The sequence below is a fragment of the Littorina saxatilis genome, linkage group LG15 (genome assembly GCF_037325665.1).
Source record: "Littorina saxatilis isolate snail1 linkage group LG15, US_GU_Lsax_2.0, whole genome shotgun sequence".
Lineage (NCBI taxonomy): Eukaryota > Metazoa > Mollusca > Gastropoda > Littorinimorpha > Littorinidae > Littorina > Littorina saxatilis.
In genome coordinates, this window is record NC_090259.1 from 17686106 (window position 1) to 17696105 (window position 10000).

The following is a 10000-nucleotide window of genomic DNA, read 5'->3' on the forward strand; positions in this document are numbered from 1 at the left end:
ACTGGGTTTTGCGCGAGCGGCGGACTACGGTCACTGTGAAAAAATGCAGTGCGTTCAGTTTCATTCTGTGAGTTCCACAGCTTGACTAAAATGTAGTAATTTCGCCTTACGCGACTTGTTTTTTTTGGTTTTTTTAAAATTGGAGAAAACCGGTTTCTTTTTTTGTTGGTTTTTTTGTGTGGTTTGCATGGTTGTTTATACAAAAAGCAATTGAGGAGCCATAGATGGTTACTTTTTTTTTCTCCTTTTTTTTTCTTTTTTTCTTTTTCTTATTCTCGTCCATCCGCTCCCTCCCACCCCCCTCATAATATTCACAAACGTCATATATCACTTCACCTCATCTCGACTTATACATTACTCACAATCTTCTAATGTACAGTTTATTTTCCAATAATGATACTATTCAAATCGTATCTATCACCATACTAATATTTACTAATACACATTTTTGCAATCAAAATAATGTGATTAAGTACCTTATTATTTTGGCATATATTACTAGGTTGATAACCAAACAAGACATCGTGTTCTGAGAGGTGCACATTTGATCCTGTATTTCTAAAAATATAATGGACAACATTTTCCCAAAAGCTCGTCAACTTCTCACATTGACAAAAAAAGTGTTCAACATAATCAATGTGTTTACAAAATGTACATAATTTTGTTTCTCTAATTTTCATTTTATTTAATAATATATTCGTGGGATAAATATTATGTAATATTTTTCATTGTAACAATCGCAATCTTTCTTCTTTTGTACATTTGCTTGCTAACAGCCAATGACTGTGATCTAGTTTAACCTGATATTTATGTAACCAAAATGTAGCAGCGCAAGGCTCGCTCGCTTTAGACTGGACTATCAGCATGCGAATCTTTCTCGCGGAGGGGTTAATGATCACAGGGTTCCGTGTGTCAAGGTCATTATTGTGTTCGCCTGCTCGCGGGCTGGCTGTGTTTTTGCGAAGTGCAAGCGCTCGCACAGCAGTCTTCACTGCGCGGTACTCAAAAAATCTAGAGGGACTGTATCCTTTCTTTGTGCACAGCTGGTTAAAAGGAATCATATCTCCGTTAACCCAAATATCTTTCACCATATCTAAATGCGCTTCTATCCATTTTTTTTAAATATAAGCTTTTATTTTTATAAACCACTTTTATATTGTTCCACAAACATTGATCGCCAAAGCGATCTTCTCTCTCATAAATCAATGCTTTATTATGGATTCATTTTAAGAGAACTTCTGTCTAAAAGTTTGGTCGAATGCATTCAGTACCTTGGTTTTAGTAGTGTTGTGGCTTTAAAACAAAGTAAATTTCTTCCCAATACCTGATAAAGACTTAACGGAATCGTTGTCCACGGTTCATGTTTTTGTTGTTGAAGTTTTGCTGCCCATGTCAGTAAAAAAGAAGTCTGCATATCGTGGACGTTTATCATGTTAATACCACCTTCTTCCACCACATTACACAATACATTTCGTTTAACTTTTTCAAAGGCTTTTGTATTTGAATACTTCCTTTTCCAGAGAAACCTGAACAAAATAGTATTCAACTTATCGAGAACTTTAACAGGGGCAAGAAGCGCCTGCATAACGTAAACAAATTGTGAAACTAAGAAGGACTTAATAATACATAATTTGCCGCTTATACTTAAATTTCTTCTTGACCATCTGCAAATGATTTGTTCAACTTTTTCAAGTCTTTTTGGACCAATTTTCCATAATTTCAGAGGCCGGGATGTCATTTTTAAAACTGACTAATTCCCATGATTTTAACCTGGGTATTCCATTTAATATCGCAATATTTCTCTTGACAGTTTTTACGCGATCCCTACCACATTGCTTCCGTTTCACTTTTATTTAATTTTAAGCGAGATATATTGGAAAAATCATCAATAATTTTCAAAACCGTTTCCATGTCGTTTTTATCTTGAAGTAAAACAGTTATGTCATCGGCGTACATAGCCAGTTTCAAGATACGCGATGTTTGTTCTGCAAAACCTACATCTGGTAAGGCAAATCCTTTAATATTGGGGTGACTTCGGATTTGTATTGCTAATAATTCTACACTTATTTCTTCCGGAATCCAACCCATATAATTTATGCAGCTCGTGGTGTTTGTCATTAAACCAATATGTAATGCTATTTGAGACCGTGGAAGAGCCAGGTTGGTTATTGCCCTTTTAACTTCTCCCATTTAACAAATTTTTCGCCAAAACCAAATTTTTTAAAGGACCAGACCACATAGTCTTTTGAGATGGAATCGTAGGCTCGGGCGTAGTCAAGGGCAAGTAATATACCTGCTTGATTTCTTTCATTAGCGTAATTAATGACATCATCAATTAATCTAATCAAGTTACTTGCCTTTCTTCCCTTAATACATCCTGTCTGATCTTCTGACACGAGGTCAGAAATAACACCAGATACGCGCTGCGATAAACATGTTGCCAGCATTTTATAATCTGTATTGGTTACAGATATAGGGTTTCCAATTCTTAAGGCTATCTCTCGGCAAATCTTTATCCTTATGGATCAACGTGATAACTGCTCTTTTCTGAGTATCTGACAATTCACCGACTCTAAATGCACTTTGAAGGGAATTAACCACCATCATTTTTACTTTAGGCCAACATTTTTTCATGAAACTTGTAGTCAATCCGTCTAAACCTGGTGACGAACCATTTTTTTTTAATAAAGACAGCGCCCTGCCGATTTCTAACACGGTAAAATCAGTTTCCAAACCATATTTTCGTTCGTCATTTAACTGAGGAATATTTAAATTAAGAACTTTACTTTCAGCATCCTCCTCAACAAAATTCCCATTTTTATCAAACACGTTATTGTAAAATCTCACTTGCTCCTGTAAAATTCCTTTTTGCGTCGTTATTGAGAGCCATTTTCATCTATTAATCTGTCCATAAATTTTCAATCAGCTTTCACTTTTTCCATATTTAAAAAATATAATATCACTTCACATGCACAATTCTATATAACATATTACAACCAAACACAATAGCAAATAAGCAAAAAAACTCAGAACATGGTTTGAAAGGGTAGCTTTATTGGTCTTTTTTTCGAACGAATGTAAGGATCACTATATCCCGCCAAACCGCAACACGGTGGCCTAGTGGTAAGGCGTCCGCCCAGTGAGCGGGAGGTCGTGGGTTCGAACCCCGGCCGGGTCATACCTAAGACTTTAAAATTGGCAATCTAGTGGCTGCTCCGCCTGGCGTCTGGCATTATGGGGTTAGTGCTAGGACTGGTTGGTCCGGTGTCAGAATAATGTGACTGGGTGAGACATGAAGCCTGTGCTGCGACTTCTGTCTTGTGTGTGGCGCACGTTAAATGTCAAAGCAGCACCGCCCTGATATGGCCCTTCGTGGTCGGCTGGGCGTTAAGCAAACAAACAAACAAACAAACAAAATATATCTCGCCAACTAGAGTTATTACGGCTTGTTGATTTTGCCAATACAAAAGTCATTTTTTCTCACTTCATTGGTGCAAACAGTGTAATATTGTGTTGTAAATTCTATTGTTATGCGATTGTTGTTATATTTGTAAGCATAAGAGAGAGAGAGAGAGAGAGAGAGAGAGAGAGACAGAGAGAGACAGAGAGAGAGAGAGAGAGAGAGAGAGAGAGAGAGAGAGAGAGATTTTTCACTCCATCAAAGTATCTCCTTTTGAATGCTAAATATAAGTCAGGGAATACGTCTAAAAATGGCCTCCAAATTCCAGGAAATGTGTATATTACCTGGATATTTTAGGGAATATATATATATTCATTGAGTGAAACAGGGAATACGTATAAATCAAATCTCTTATATTATTAAAAGCTGCATCAAAAGGTGTGCAACATTGATATCGGGACTACACAAAATAGAATGTTTATATAATGGGTGGTGGTGGATAATGCTGTCTGGATTAAAATATAAAAAGAGGTAAACAGGTGGCGAACTGTTAAGTTTCACTGACAGTTTAGTCTTCAGTGACAATGCAAATAACAAATCAGAGGTGATTCTTGCTAAACATCAAGCTTTTATTTATTCGTATGAATTTAGCAATGAAAAACGGATTGACAATTAAGGGTAAAGAGAGAGGGGGGGAGAAAGAAGGAGGGGGAGAGAGAGGGAGGGAGGAGAGAGGGGGGAGAGGGGGGAGAGAGGAACGGCGGGAGAGAGGCAGGGCGAGAGAGAGGAATGCGTGGGGCTGGCGGTGGGGGTGGGGGGGGGGGGGGGGGCGTGGAGAGGAGCAGCTAGTCGTAGAGCGGTTCGACTCGCGCAGTGGCTATACATTACACGGTTCGCGTGCCATCAATTAGCACGTCGTCAAGCAGATAACCCGCTGAGAAACCTACTGGAGAGCTAGAGAGACAGCTGGACGCATTCCTTGTTTATGGTCAGCAGATTAATGTACTGCCACACTGAGATTGAAGTCGCAGAGGGTTACATCGGACTGGGTGGCCGAGTGGTAACGCAGTTGCGCTCGGAAGCGAGAGGTTGCGAGTTCGACCCTGGGTCAGGGCGTTAGCAATTTTCTCCACCCTTTCCTAACCTAGGTGGTGGGTTCAAGTGCTAGTCTTTCGGATGAGACGAAAAACCGAGGTCCCTTCGTGTACACTACATTGGGGTGTGCACGTTAAAGATCCCACGATTGACAAAAGGGTCTTTCCTGGCAAAATTGTATAGGCATAGATAAAAATGTCCACCAAAATACCCGTGTGACTTGGAATAATAGGCCGTGAAAAGTAGGATATGCGCCGAAATGGCTGCGATCTGCTGGCCGATGTGAATGCGTGATGTATTGTGTAATAAAAATTCCATCTCACACGGCATAAATAAATCCCTGCGCCTTGAATATGTGCGCGATATAAATTGCATAAAATAAAAAATAAAATAAATAAATCCCTGCGCTTAGAACTGTACCCACGGAATACGCGCGATATAAGCCTCATATTGATTGATTGATTGACATCCTCATATAGTCACAGTATACTGACACCAGTCCTGGCATGATAGAGCGGCTGTCACTATAGGTGTCTCTCTTTGTGTGTCTGTATCATATTACTTGAGATTAAAACAAAAAATGCCTGATAGGAAACAAATAGAAAAAAATGTTATGACAGAGATTCCCCTAATATTTCCGAATGTCATTTCTACAATGACGCTTTGAATAACGTCTTGATAAAAGTTGGTTGACGTGAAATGTGGCTTGAAAAAAAAGAGCATTAAAACCTTTAACGTAATGCAACAAGCAGAGAATGCAGAGAATATGGAATATTAGCTGTCATAGGGGTACGATACCAGTTAATCACGTTTAACCGAATGTTTGGAGATTCGAGAGTGGAGGGTGTCATTATTGAAGAGAGAGAGAGATGGAGAGAGAGGAGAGTTGGGAAAAGAGAGAGTGTGTGTAAGAAGGTGAGAGACAGAGGGCGATGGGGAGAGGTTGAGTGATCATATGAGGGGTGTTGTCAATATTAGAAAGATAGAGGGGGAGAGAAGGAGAGAGAGATGGGAGGGTGAAGAAAGAGAGAGAGTGTGTAAGATGCCTCCATAAGAGATGTAGCCTAGAATAAAAGCAATGTCCCTCGATGCATGTATTATTTCTCTTAACGAGTATAAAATAAGTTATGTAAGTCATTTTTCGTAGGCCTAATATGAAAACAATAATGTTGAAGTCTGAATCCAGTATCATTATTTTGAACTGTTTCGGTCTATACATGTAGTCTGCTTAAAGCAGAACGCTTCCGTGTAGCATAAATATATATCTTTCATGTTCTCTTGGGACGGGCCAGGGAATGTGTTACAAACTAACGCTTGCTTATTAGCAAGCCCAGTCAGTTCTGTACGCGAGTAGTGAAACATGATAGCGGTCAGTGGATCAGTTACCAACATTCCTACTGACATCTGGTAGTGATTTATTCTTGATGGTGATCGGTGCTTTCCTTCGTTAGCCACTGGACTTGTCAGTTACATTTTGACGATTATCTGAGCGACCCCTTTTACAGAAAATTCAAATAGCAACCGAACCCATTCATGGAAGATCATATAGGATGTACATTAGATCCCTAATCACGAAGACGGTCACCTAGAAACTCGCTCAAATATGTGATTTTTCTTGATACATTGTTAACTAATCTAAAAGATTGGAGTTTTCCTAACAATACACACACACACAACGTATTCGTTTTGATAACAAAAATAATGATATGGCATGTATCAATAGCCGGCATGTGATAAAGGGGTAACAAAATAATAATTAACAAGTGACCATAAGGATCCTAATACTTTCCGTTTATCATCTCGTGCTGTGGTTGTTGTTTTATTATTTAAAGTCTTCTTCATCGAAATGATAAGACATCTCGGGCTGATTGGTCCTGATATGGCTCAAAAGAGTCGGCTGGACCGAAAGCAAATATCAAGTAAAGTATCTGGGGCTGATAGAACATATAGACCCTAACGGGTGTAAAGTGAGCATATATTAAAACCCTTCCTGGCCGGATAATATGGTACCTAGGGTCACCAAAGTTCAGAGCTTCTCGGCATCGACTCCGATGAGCATGCTTCCGAATAGTGGTGTCACCAGTTTTATCAGTTTTGGAGAAAAGTGGGTGCAAACGAAAACATTTAAACCATGCCTGACGCGATAATGTTGGCACTAGGATAATCAAACTACAGAGCAAATCAATATCAATCACCACAAACTGGGGCCTTAATTTCGGAGAAAATAACTGTGTCCTTACTGGAGACAATTGAGTTTGTTTGTTTGTTTGCTTAACGCCCAGCCGACCACGAAGGGCCATATCAGGGCGGTGCTGCTTTGACATAGAACGTGCGCCACACACAAGACAGAAGTCGCAGCACAGGCTTCATGTCTCACCCAGTCACATTATTTTGACACCGGACCAACCAATCCTAGCACTAACCCCATAATGCCAGACGCCAGGCGGAGCAGCCACTAGATTGCCAATTTTAAAGTCTTAGGTATGACCCGGCCGGGGTTTGAACCCACGACCTCCCGATCACGGGGCGGACGCCTTACCACTAGGCCAACCGTGCCGGTTAGACAATTGAGTACATGTATACGAAATAGCATTTCCTGACGGGATAATTTTGAGTGACACCAGGGTCATCGATCCGCAGGACATAATTATGAGCGTTTATTCCCATGGACCTCGAGCTCATAGCCAAAATGAGTTTCAATAGCTTTACCTATTTGGGAGAAATGAGTACATATATATATGTTAGTCATATTGAGAACAGACACAAGTCAAACGGGATAATTGCACTATGATCAACAAACTACTTTGTTTGAATGCAAATGTGTTGTTTGTCCCCCAGAGGGTGGACGTTTGCGTTTGTTCCGGTCAGTCTATATGTCACACAAGTCACTAAAATATCACTAACGCGAACTGTCAAGACGCAAAATAGATAAGTTGGTAAATTGCTCTCCTAACGTGACAAAACGAAAGTGTCTGAGGCAGGAGTTCGAATTCCATTGGCGTCGTTAATTTAAAAAAAAAGCTCACTGGGTGACGCAGGGGTTTGTCGGAGGGGGGAGGTGTTGCGTTGTTGTTGGTTTTTTTTGGGGGGGGGGGGGTTGTGCGTGTGTGTGTTGTGTGTTCATATATTAATACAGGTACTGGTAGCCTTCCCGCAGTGGGGCACTGCAGTTATGATAAAAAAAATTCTGTCAATATTTGTCCCGCGCTAATCTGTGTGAAATCTCTTCTCTTGCCGCTTGTCTCGCGATTCATGTATAGTTTAATCTGTTAGTGTTCTGATGTAAGTCCAGCAGTAGATAGGTTAAGCCTATTTTAACATACTGGAAACTGGTAATCTTCCAGTAGGTATTAATTTAGTTTTACTAAAGCCTGCTGGGACACAAGTAATGGGTTAGTGCATTTGTAAACAGGAATCGCTTGACAAGTGGCCCCCTTCATCCCCCCCTTCCTCGTCCTGATATGGCTCTGCGTAGTCGGCTGGACGTTAAGCAACAAATAAACAAACAAACAAACTGGTAGCCTCAGTCACACGAAATGGCTAATTTCTGTATTACTGGGCAACTTTCACGTTATTGCTTTTGCATGGGCATAGTGGAGGCCACCTCAATCAGGACTGGCTGGGACTAATGTGTTTATTTTTTTAATTAAGTGGGTTTATTTGAACATTAAATATTTTTACCTACCGCCGGATGCCCTTAGGCACCCCTGAAGCTCGACATGCAGCCGTCCGGGATAAAACTGCCCGAGAATCCAATAAACACTTTAGACAACACAGTATCATGTCAAATCAAGTTCACTCTCAAACCTATCAAGTTATTATTGTTGTTACTTATTGGAATGGCAAACGGAACATCCATTGCCTATGGTTTTTGTAATGTCATAGCTGTATTTCTCCCTGAAACTTTTGCAAATTATCAGTAGGCCAGTTGGTTAGGACACTCTTGCTTCATCACGTTCTAATCACGCACGTTCGAATCCACGCGGTGTCACTTTTTTTTCTCTCTTTCCCCTACGCTACATTACTTTTCAGGGAATGTGTGCTGTTCATTGTTATTTTATTTTACTGATACGTTTTTTATAATTTAATTCGTCATCCAGCGGGGACGTTTGCGATTGTTCCATTCCGTAAGTATGTATGTATGTCACAATATAGGAACTGCGATAAATCCTGAACGGCTAAGTATTTTTCAACCAAACTTTGTAGGTAGATGTAGACACACGATAGCCTATTGCGTGCAACATTTATATTGGATAGGTCAAAGGTCAAGGTCATTACGGGGCCCGATGGTCAAAATACATAATCAGCCATGTCTCCCAAAGTTCTGGGAATATTTCAATGAAACTTTTTTTCATTACATACTCTGAGGACGGGTCTACAAAATAGCAGTTAAAAATTACATAATCACAGCAAAAATGTTTTTCTCAGAAAATCGAGTTGAATTTTTTCTTCTTTTTTCCCCCTTAAGTTGAAGGGACTAATGTGCTGCGTCTTCATGTTTAATTTCATTTAAAAAAAATGGTTGGCTGGTTCCAAAGTTATAAGGGTTTTAACCATCATATTTGTGGTAATCATATGACTGATAGTTATAAGGCTTCGCTGATCAGGGGAGCTAATCTACTCCACTGAATCACCATCGCTTTGAAGCTATGAATACAATAATAAATTAGTCATGATTCAGACAAGATAAGTCGACCATTGCAACAATAATAGCAATTGATAATGGTATGGATTCGCATAGACACTTTAATATCCACACCATCAGTGATTAATGAAAATCATAAAACATTTGTTACATCCCGTGAGGAGCACGAGTATTGCTAGTGATAATAATAATAAACATTTAGAATCCGAATACTTCCTAATGCAAAGAGCCCTAGTCGTTTACATAAACCGAAGATGGGGAGGTAGAACTTTTCTCTCCCTTCTTCAATGCTAGCGTTCTTGGCCAGGGCACGGTAACTTGATACCAACACGAAAAGGAACGCTGAAACCATGGTCCTGTGGCGCCGCTAACCCGTAACCGGTGTCAGCATCTGAGTTACAGTGCTAGTTCGGCGAAGCCACGGCGAAAGGGCTACGGCTGTAACCCGATAACGGCACAGGCTGATAACAAGTTCACGCTGATATCAATGGCCTTGCTGCATCGCCAACTACCCTTCTGAGGCTCGGGCACCCCGCTGCACCAGCCTCTCCTTTCACCTCTACTTCTGGTGGCCCAATCGGAGGTTCCTCTGCTAGCCACCGATGCTCTGGTTGCTTCAACTTTACGTGATATTTGACATCCTTGACCTCTGATAACATCTAGCCTTGTGTAGAGCACTTGATCACAAAATCAGGACTATTATGATTAAGACAAGTACTATACACTTATAACTTTTTTCATATTTTTTTCTTGCTGTTTATTTTTAGTATTATCATAAAACCATTAATATTACAATTAAGTTCTCATGACCCACAATCTTGACAATAACTGAAATAATGACATCAGTGACTATGCCTTGA